Below are 9,611 nucleotides of genomic sequence, written 5' to 3' on the forward strand. Positions count from 1 at the left end.
AACTTGCTACCTTTATACTAAAGCCTGGTTGCGTGTTTACTCGTTTTGCTGCGAAGAATTACCCTATCTTGTATGCTCCCTATACTGACCAACTTTTCTTGAGAGAAGTCTGACTGCTCAGCCACAGCTACCAATTGAATCTGTGTGGTACAGACTGCTACCAAGTGGGTTCATCGCAGCACCTGTAGTCCTAAATCTTTTGCAGTGGTCCCAGAGGGAGCTGCACAGGTTTCCGCCTAACAATCAGCCACCTAGCTCCTGCCTGATTAAGAGGCTCTGAGAAACATTTTGGGCTGCATAAAAAGCATGTTAAATGTACTAATATTATTTGCCACTTACAGACAGTGTCATACACCTTGATATTGGAAAGTATTTAAAGAGTATTATTATGGTCGATTCTAAGTTCATGAATATATGTTGAGTCTTAAAGAGGCACTGTCATCATTAATCATTTTCTTTTAAAGCATTGAAATATTCAGAAATGACTCCTCAGAAAAGAGCAAGATGCTTGAAAAAATAAGTGAAATAGTCCAATGGTATGCGCCCTCCGGTTGGCTCCTGGAGGCAGACATCTTACCCACTGGCTCAGAAGAGGTCATGTCTCAGACTTGAGTGATGGCTGCAGGACCCTTTCCACAACCCTGAGAGGCAGCAACCAATGTGCAATGAGAAATGTATAATGTTAATTTTCAATTATATTGTGTTTCGTTCCTTACTTTCCCCTTCTTGTTTCTGTTCTCGCTTCTTTACATCTGTGTGTTTTGATTTTTCTTTCCTTTTCGCCGTCCTTCCTTGTATCTTTTCTTTCTAACCTGCATCTTTTCTTTATTTTGACCTTTGCAACCTTCTATCATTCTTTACTTCTTTCCTACCCTCTTCCTTCATTTCCCCTTTATTTCATTCTTTCCTGATTTACTTCCTTCATTTATTCCACTGTCTTTTATTTTCCCTTCTTTCTAATAATTCATAGTTTCTTCTTGATTTCCCTTTTCCTTCCTTCTTGGTTCCTTCTTTCTATTTTCCTTTCATTCATTTGTATTCTTTCTTTCCTTTCTTCATTCCTTCGTTTGTTCTCTCTTTCTTCTTTTATTCAGTGGGTACTTTCTTCTTTCCTTCATTTCATCATTCTTTCACTACTTCCTTGTTTGTTTACCCACCTATCTTTGTTTCATTTGTTCCTTATTTCCTACCTTCAATATTTCCTTAGCTTTGGCATTCTTTGATTACTTCTTTCTAGTGTTAATTTCATCATTCTTCCCTTTGTTCTCTTATACCTTTCTGCCTTTCCCGATTTCCTTCTTTCCTTCATTACACCTGTAATTTATTACAACTATTCTTCCTCTGTATGTCCAGTCCTTGTCTTTCCTTCTATCTTTCTTTACTCTTTCCTTCTTTCTATCTTCATTTCATTCCTCTTGTTTCCCTTCATTCCTTAGAGCTTTCTTTCCTGTATGCCATATTTTCTTCTTTTAGCCCATAATTGTTATTGCTCTTTTCTTCTTTCTTTTCTTCTTTCCATTCTTTAGTCTTTCCTGTCATTTCCATTATTTCCACATATTTCTTCCATTCCATCTATCTTTCTTCTCTTCCTTGCTGCATTCTTTCTTTTCTTCTTTCATTCCTTCTTTATTCTGTTACTTAATTTCATCATCCTTTCATTTTTTCTCTTCAGTCCCTCTTTCTTGGGTTTCTTCATTTTTTCTATTCTTCATTGCATCTATCCTTTTTTCTTACTTCCCCTCTTTCCCTATATCTTTTCTTTCATTCATCCTTCTCTTTCTCTAATACCCTTTCCCTTTAACTCTCTCTCTTCTTTACCTCACTTGCCTTCTTTTTTTCTGTATTATCTTTGCCCTTGTCCTTCCTTCTTTCCCCTTTCTGTTTACATTGTTTTCAATTTTCCATTTATCTATCACTTTGATGCTCACTCTTCTTCTTCCTCTCTCCCTTTTTTCTTCTTCCCTTATTTCTTTCATGCATTCTTCCTTTTTTTAACAAATGAACACAACCTCTACCTTGTTCACCTTTTTCCAGTTGTTGTCATCGATGCAGTTATCTAGAAGATGATGCATTATAGGATTTGACAAATCAAACCAAAATATTTGCCATTCTTTTTTTTTTTTAAATATAGACCGGTCTTACTTCCTGTCTCTCAGAATTATGACCAGAGCATGCACATATCATTGCTTCCTACAATTGACAGCAAAGTCTTTACACTCTTCCACCTGGAATAAGATGTTGGCATAAGCTCACAATGTATCAACATTCTTTGCAATGAATTATTGCACCCCCCTCGTTTAGTTAATTCTCTGCCGGGTTTCTTGTATCCCATTTAAGAGTCAAAGCATATTTCTTGTGTGGTTTGCTTTGTGCAGCACCAGTTGGGGTGGCATCAGAGTTTCAATTGGGCCCGTGGCAGCGTGAGAGGTGTTTGAGGCTTGTGGGAAACAATGAGGTAGATCTTTGGGAGAAACACCCACAGGATCTGTCCCCTGTCCAGATCCCCTGACAAACGCTGTTCAAAGCCCTGACAGATAAAGAGTGCCAGATAGCCACTGAGCATAGCACCTGAGTAAATTAGGGTGAAGTTGAGATAGTGCACAGCTGGCCAACCAACATAATAAGGAGGGTGAAATGGGCATCTGGCTTTTCCATATCTCAAGCCCTTTCTCTGAATCTTAAGATGTATTTCTGAACTCTGACCTGGTGGGCAGAGGTTCTGAAGGCCAGCCTAGTTTCTTGAAACAGGGTAACCTTCTGGACAAGCCAGACCAATCAAGGTAGCATTGGCAGCAGTCAAGACTAGGTCTCAGGAGGGGAGAGAGTGATCGAAATCCCACAATGAGCACACACAGTAAACAACACTACAAATTACTCTCAGTCAGGGTATATATCAAAAATAGATATACATTTATTAAAGGCATTTTAAATCAAACACAAAGCAAATATCAGCAGTAACAACTAAACCAGCACAACACTACTATCAAACATATATACAGTTACCAATGACCTTAAGGAATAGCACACATTAAGGGTCCACAACCTCTGAAGAAAGGGAGCATACAGTGCGACTATACTTTAGGCTGTCCTTCACTTATCAAAACCTAACTGAGAGGCAGTTCAATCCCTAAGAAGAGTGGAGACTTATGCTCAAAAGTACTTTCAGATGCCCGCACTTGTGCGGCTGGGCAAAAACAGGGTCCCTTGCAGGGGCTGTAGCAGCTCAGGAAGACGGGTGAGGCAGTGAAGAATAAATTCCCACTATTTGAGGAGGGTCTCCCCAAGAGGGCAGAACAGGATCCAAGAGTTGGGAATAGCTCAGTAGCACAGGCTACCTCAATAAAGAAGAGTGGTCCTCAGCGGACACGTATGCGTAAAAATGGATGGATGCACCAGGGGCCACTAGTAAGGGTTGCAAGCACTCACCGACTCTCGGCGCACTCCGGACCAAAGTGGCAGTCGAGTCCACTTTGGTTGTAGGTTCAAATCCTGCAATTGTGCAGTTCTGTGACTTTAGCGGCTGAGTTCCAGGGATGATTCTGTGGCGGGACAGTGGCGATTTCTCCACTCTTGATGAAGGGATCCGCTCAAATCCACTGCAGCTCATTTCAGGGCACAGGGGGGCACAGCAGCAAGGCACTCTCGAAGTTCGTTACAATGGCTGGGCGACACAGTGTCTGCATGCACGCAGGTTCAGGCGTACTCTCCTAATTCCAGACTTAGGGGGACTAGGTGTACAAAACTTGGCTGGAGAGTGCCTTATACCCAGTGCGTACGATTTACAAAGTATCAAATGCGACCTCGAGATGTCAGTGGTTCCAGGGCAAAGGTCCCGTGCAAGCTAGTCAGTTCACTGGTTGGCCCAGGAACACTTCAGAGTAGGCTTGCTTTCAGGTTAAGGTGGAGGTGCCGAGAATAGCTAGTCCCACTATTCCAATGGGTCAAAGCACCTTTGCAGACTTGAAACAGAGGGGTCCAGCGGGGCAACAGCGGGCTCAGGGTGCCAAACGTTCCAGTGGGTCACCAGCGGTTCCTTGACTCTTCTTCCTGGTTTCAGGATACTTGGCTCCTTTCCTAAATTCGGTGTGTACTCAAGAGATCGACCTGGTAAGGGTGTTTGGGCCCTCCTCTTATACAGAATCTCCTTTGTGCCAAAACGGAGAGGATCCAATGAGGGATCTGCTCACATACAGCCATCCCAGACGTGGACCAATCATGGAGCACGTTGGTCCCAGTCATTCCTAGCACACCAGACATCCTGGCACCCAGGATGTGTGTTGGAACTAGACAGTTCTGCCCACATCCTGGAGGCACACACATATGGCATTCAGAAGCCCACAAAAGCTTTGGTTTGCGTCGGGATCTGCATGACCAAATAAGGGTTTTCCCAGGTCTGCTTGACCTGAGGAAGACAAAGGGACAAGATGGCCAAAGGACAAAACAAAGGAGCTCGTGGAATGGCCATTTTGGGGTCAAGCCACTGTCCTGGACCAAACGCAGTATACACGGTATGGGCTACAAGAAAGGGTTACAAATATATGAAAAATTACAGCTGCCACCAGCTCTGTCCAATGCACATTTGTACGTCTACTGAAAATCTTTTGAGGGTGTCCAGGGCCTTAAATATGAAAGGAAACCCCCAGCGCACTATACTGTAAGGTACTTTGTGCACTGTTAACATGTTGCTAACAACTAGCAAAAAGTGAAAGACTAAGGGAAACAAAGTCTCCCAGTACTGACTCTCTATAAGGTCATGTCAGTTTCCCCACAACAAAGTGAGAGAAAACCCCAGCGGAGTACAGCAGAAGACTGGGCTCCACTGGCAAAAGTCAGGCTAGGATGTCAGACAACAGCAAAAAGTCGGGGGGTTCACAACTGGACGGAAAATTACACATAAACGGATATCTTTCCTAACAATAACCAGGAGCTCAGAGTTATTGGAAAACTGTTTAAAGCATAGAGAATCCCAGTTGGTGTCACACCCATAACTACAAGTTACTTTTGGAGAGCATGGTTAGCTTGAAACCATCAGTTACTAGGAGCTAGTTTTGACTGCTAGGCCAACTTGTGCCATTTAAACATACATATGTGATATTAACTCTGTATGTTTGCTGATTTGAATAAAGGACATTCAAGGAGAGATTCAAAGCGGTATGGAACAGACATCCAAATCAGAAAAGTAGTGTTTGCATCTCAAGAGCAAAACAGATTTGTGGTGCGCTCACCAAACATCAATTTCGACCGCTCCTACACAAGCATTACCATTCACTCATGTCTTACCTTGAGTTGATTCAATTCTGTCAAGGGTATCAAGCATGTCCAGATATAAACAAGTATTCACTCAAGTGCAGCGATCTGTGGAACATAATATAGAAGAACATTAATGTTTATATCACAGAAAATACTTCTAACAAACAAAATGCATATTGGCATTCAGAGCAGTCCTTTTGCTACCCCTATATAAGAATTCTCAGAGTTGATAATGTCACGTAAATATAGTTGTTTGGTACTAGGAGCTAAATATAATTGTTAGTAGCAGTTATGGTTAAGACTAACAGGCTCTTCTAGGCTACAATCAAGAGCTAAGTGGCTCCGAGCAATTTAAATCCCAGATCCTTCGTTCCATTGAAGTGGACATTCAGAAAGCAGGACATTTCAATGCATTGTGCAATAGGTTTTCTGTCAGTATGCAACATGATCTCTAATCAACAAATGACCCAGGTGCAGTCCCCGTGTTTACCTTGTAAGGGCCGGACATCTAGGGTGACAAACATTACAAAATGGTTTTGCAGGACACTTTAGACACAGTAGCTTATTAGAAGCAGCCTGCAGTGTGTGTGCATGCTTCCATATGGTATCATTAACGTCCCCATATATCAGCTTTTTTGGCAACATTAGTGGCAGATGGCATTTTAACATATGCACATAATAAATACAAACTGCAGTGCAGAACTCGGGCCGGGACTAGTCCCTCGCCTAAAATAAAAAATAAATAGGAAACAAACAAAAATAGTACCTCGATTCCGACGAGGCTGCCCTGCAGTGTTGCTCTTTCATCTGGTCCAGTGCCAAGTGTGTGGACTGCTGGAAAGCCCCACCCACATGCTGGAACTGAAACGAAACCAAACACAGCCCAGGCTCTTTTTGGTTTCGTTTCCCAAAGGGGGTCGAAACATTCGACCCCCTTTGGCAAACAAAAACAAACAGAGCCTGTGCTGTGTTTTGTTTTGTTTCTGTGAAGTTCCAGCATGTGGGTGGGGCTGCGCAGTGACATCACTGTGGGTACACGTAGCCCTGAGCCTCCTCAGCTTCTGATGCTCAGGGGATTGTACTGAGACTCCTGACCCCCCCTCAGCTTCCCGCCCCCTGTCCTAGCTCGTACATATACTGGTGTGGGGTCTGCAAAGTCTGACCCACCTTAGTCTGCTTGAGGGACAGGACAGGAGGCTGGGTGAAGAAGAAGATTCCTTGTGAGCATTTCTTTCTTAACACGGCCAGGCATCCTTTTCAGCCGAGTTTATAGGCTTTCACTGATGGCGCGGGAAGGCCTACAGTGCGCAAGTACGGCACGCATGGCTCCCTGCCGCACATTCAGTGCAACCCCCATCACGTTCATGAGCAACAGTATGTTGCTGTTACTCATTGACATGGTGTGGGTGTCACATTGTTTGTGAGGCACTACCCCTCCAGCCCCCATGGGCCAGCCTCCACTGGGGGGGCCGGTAATTACTGTATGTGGTAATGCTGCACCAAGTATTCACCAAAAGCGGTACTGCTTTTGTGTGGCAATAAAATCCATCACAAAAAGTCTGCCGGAAAAATTTGTTTAAAAAATTAAACAGATAATTCGGCAGAGTGGTAAAACACCCAGTAATGTCAACTATCAGCTGTTTTACCACCACCGGCAAACTTGTAATCAGGCCCAGATCTATCTTTCCTCATCCTTAGCAGCCAAGTTGGTTTGGTCGGAGGTGGGGGGGGTTGAGTTTTATTTTTCCTCCTCCCATTCCGGGAGGCTGCTTCTGCAATGGAATGGGTAGTTATAAAACGGAATCATGGTTCATATTAACCAATGGAAAGTGGCCTCTTATTCAGACGTTGGCAGGGCAAAAATGCTAAGACATCTCCACCGGAATCCTAACCTTTGCTTCGCTGACATTTGGAGATCTCTGCTACAGGTTCATTGGACCTGTAGTGCTTGTGTTTTAGCTTGACACAATTGCAGGTTCCCAAAGCTGTTGTCTAATGGCTGTTCTAGCGTAGCTCCTGACAGACTTACACCTAGGCTAAAGAGTCAGCATGGTGTGCTATTCTGCCCCCTAGCCTCGAAAAAGGCTATATGATATGATATGATATGGCATTTATAACGCGCCTATACACAGGTGTTTCAAGGCGCAACGAGGCAAGGCGGGGGAACCGAGGGAAGACAGACAACAATCTTATTAGGCCAGGTGTCATTCAGATCGCGCAAGTGCAAGGGAGGGGGAAGAAAAGTGCAGGGGGTAGGGGGAGGAGAAAGTGCAGTACATGGGAAAATGGGCTAGGGCTCGAGATCGGCCGCCCTATGCTAGGAGATATTGCTTCAATTGCCCCTACTGCATCACTGGACCCAGTAATAATAACAGATATTTGAGACCTCTCAAATCAGATTGATAAGCCTTCATCGCCTCGCTGAAACAGTTCCCCATAAGCATTTCATGTCACAACAATCATGGCAAAAGTTCCTCAATCTAAACTTCTCATCAAATCATCCGCAACACCTATTAGTGAATCCATCCTTGCCGGAAAGCCATGCAAGTATGGCCTCAGAAGGTCAGGTTCACCACCTCTACTCTATCCCTGTTCTCCCTTAGTGTCTCCATTCACTCTCTTTCACACAGCCATCTTTTGACTCTGTTCCTTTTGACATTTGGTGCAGAAGATCCAGATTATGTCCATGAGAGACTGGCACGGGACACCTACAAATGCAACCTGCCAACCACGCCTCTACAATTTAAGGGCTAGCCCCAGCACACTGTTGACCCATCACTCAACCGTGCTCCGGCTAATTCTAGTACCACCTTCCAAGTACTAAACACTGCTACCACTGGAAAATCCTTGTTGCCTCAAGTTCTTCTATTATTCCTTTTTCTGATCAGCATTCCAAAGGACCAGCTATTAACCATTACAGGTGCACCCCTACTACCACTATCCACAACCCCCTCCCTTAATCCCTTGTGTATTACCTTGATTGTTCAGTCTGTTTTCTTGTCCTACTTCCACTGTTTCCTCTCATCTGTTCCCTTTTCCTTTACCCCCACAGACCAATATCTTGTTAGCCAGCCGGGGCATAATAAGCTCTTTTAAAGACAAGCCCCAGTGCAGTCAGACCCTTGTGGGTGTGATGAGCTCTAAGCAAATGATTCCTCACATATCATTCTGGGTTGGAGGAGTACAAAGACTTCGCTATCAGTCATAGGGAGGGCGAGCACGTCCCCGCCTTGATTATGATATTTGGGGACAGGAAGTGTGCTTGGTCTTCCCTTTAGGACACAAGATCACCAGATGTTAGAGTCTGATTAGTGATAGTTACTAGTGAAGCAACCACTAGATAATAGCATCCACTGCGGCATCTGGAAGAAGGTTGAACGTGGTGGCGCTTCAGAAGGAATGAAAGGAAGACAGAAAACAAAGGAAGAACAACCGAAAAAGAGAAAGAGAGGGAGAGGAAGAGCAGAAGGAAAGAATTGAAATGGAAAGACGAATGAAGATCAGACAGAAAGACATTGGTAGAAAAATGTAATGAAGAAACGATATATGGGTGTAAGAAAGGAAAGAACAGAAAACGATAGATACAAAGGGAGAAAGAGAAAGGTACTGTGAGTAATGGCAGAGAACGAAAAAGAAACAACAATTTAAAGGAGAGAAAGACATGGAAATAAATGAGAAGGAAAAGAGAAAGGAGGAGGCGTGAAGGAAAGACAGATGAAACAATGGGCCAAAATATCAGTGAAAAGTATCATTATGCATGAACTACTTGCACATGCGTCCGTTCCAGAACTGTATCATTGTACTTCAGAGGTGAAGATGGTTCTCTCTGGTGTAGTCCACTATTGACACTCTCGAACAGCAGCCCTCAACTCTCAGGGGTTTAGAACGCATTCTGTGGTGATAAGTCAAGTCCATTATTGATGGGTAAGACATAGGAAGAAGCTAGGGTGGAGCACGTGACAGTGTAGGACAGGAAAGGCTCATCCTGGATGCAGTAACGCAAAAAAATAAGGAAAACGTGAAATGGATCGATTTTTTTTTTTACCACAACATTCTCTATGGGTAATCAGGGTTTTACCTCAAATAATCTCCCACTTCTAATCTCTTCCCGTCTAGAATACCCTTTTCAACCGCCAGCATTTCTGGAGAATTTTTGTTTTTTAAAACCGAAATGCATTTTCGGATGATTCATTTATTTTTGTATGTGTCAGTCACATAAACGTATGAATACAAGTGCCCCTCCGACTCTATCCCCTCAGCCACATCTACACTTGCCTCCACTCTGGAGTCACTGAGAGAACCAGTGCTTGGCCAGTGTGGAAAGTGGCTCAGTGGACGGTGACAACACTATGGCTAAAGGA

The 9,611-nt window shown here is 43.7% G+C and overlaps 2 long non-coding RNA genes across 3 annotated transcripts in view; one reads left to right on the forward strand and one right to left on the reverse strand.

The window, feature by feature from the left end:
• The window catches only part of LOC138491410 (uncharacterized), an 84,287-nt gene extending 82,078 nt beyond the window's left edge, over positions 1 to 2,209 (forward strand). Inside the window, exon 5 of the long non-coding RNA XR_011275998.1 lies at positions 465 to 2,209. This is a non-coding gene — a long non-coding RNA (uncharacterized lncRNA). The remainder of the gene's footprint in view (positions 1 to 464) is intronic.
• Positions 1 to 6,087, reverse strand: part of LOC138491411 (uncharacterized) — a 332,106-nt gene extending 326,019 nt beyond the window's left edge. For both annotated transcript variants that reach the window (XR_011276001.1, XR_011276000.1), the window contains exons 1-2: positions 6,017 to 6,087; positions 5,281 to 5,355 (exon numbers count right to left, since the gene is read on the reverse strand). This is a non-coding gene — a long non-coding RNA (uncharacterized lncRNA). The remainder of the gene's footprint in view (positions 1 to 5,280; positions 5,356 to 6,016) is intronic.
• Positions 6,088 to 9,611: the final 3,524 nt, after the last annotated feature.

The sequence above is a fragment of the Ambystoma mexicanum genome, chromosome 10 (assembly GCF_040938575.1).
Source record: "Ambystoma mexicanum isolate Mex_15411 chromosome 10, UKY_AmexF1_1, whole genome shotgun sequence".
NCBI lineage: Eukaryota > Metazoa > Chordata > Amphibia > Caudata > Ambystomatidae > Ambystoma > Ambystoma mexicanum.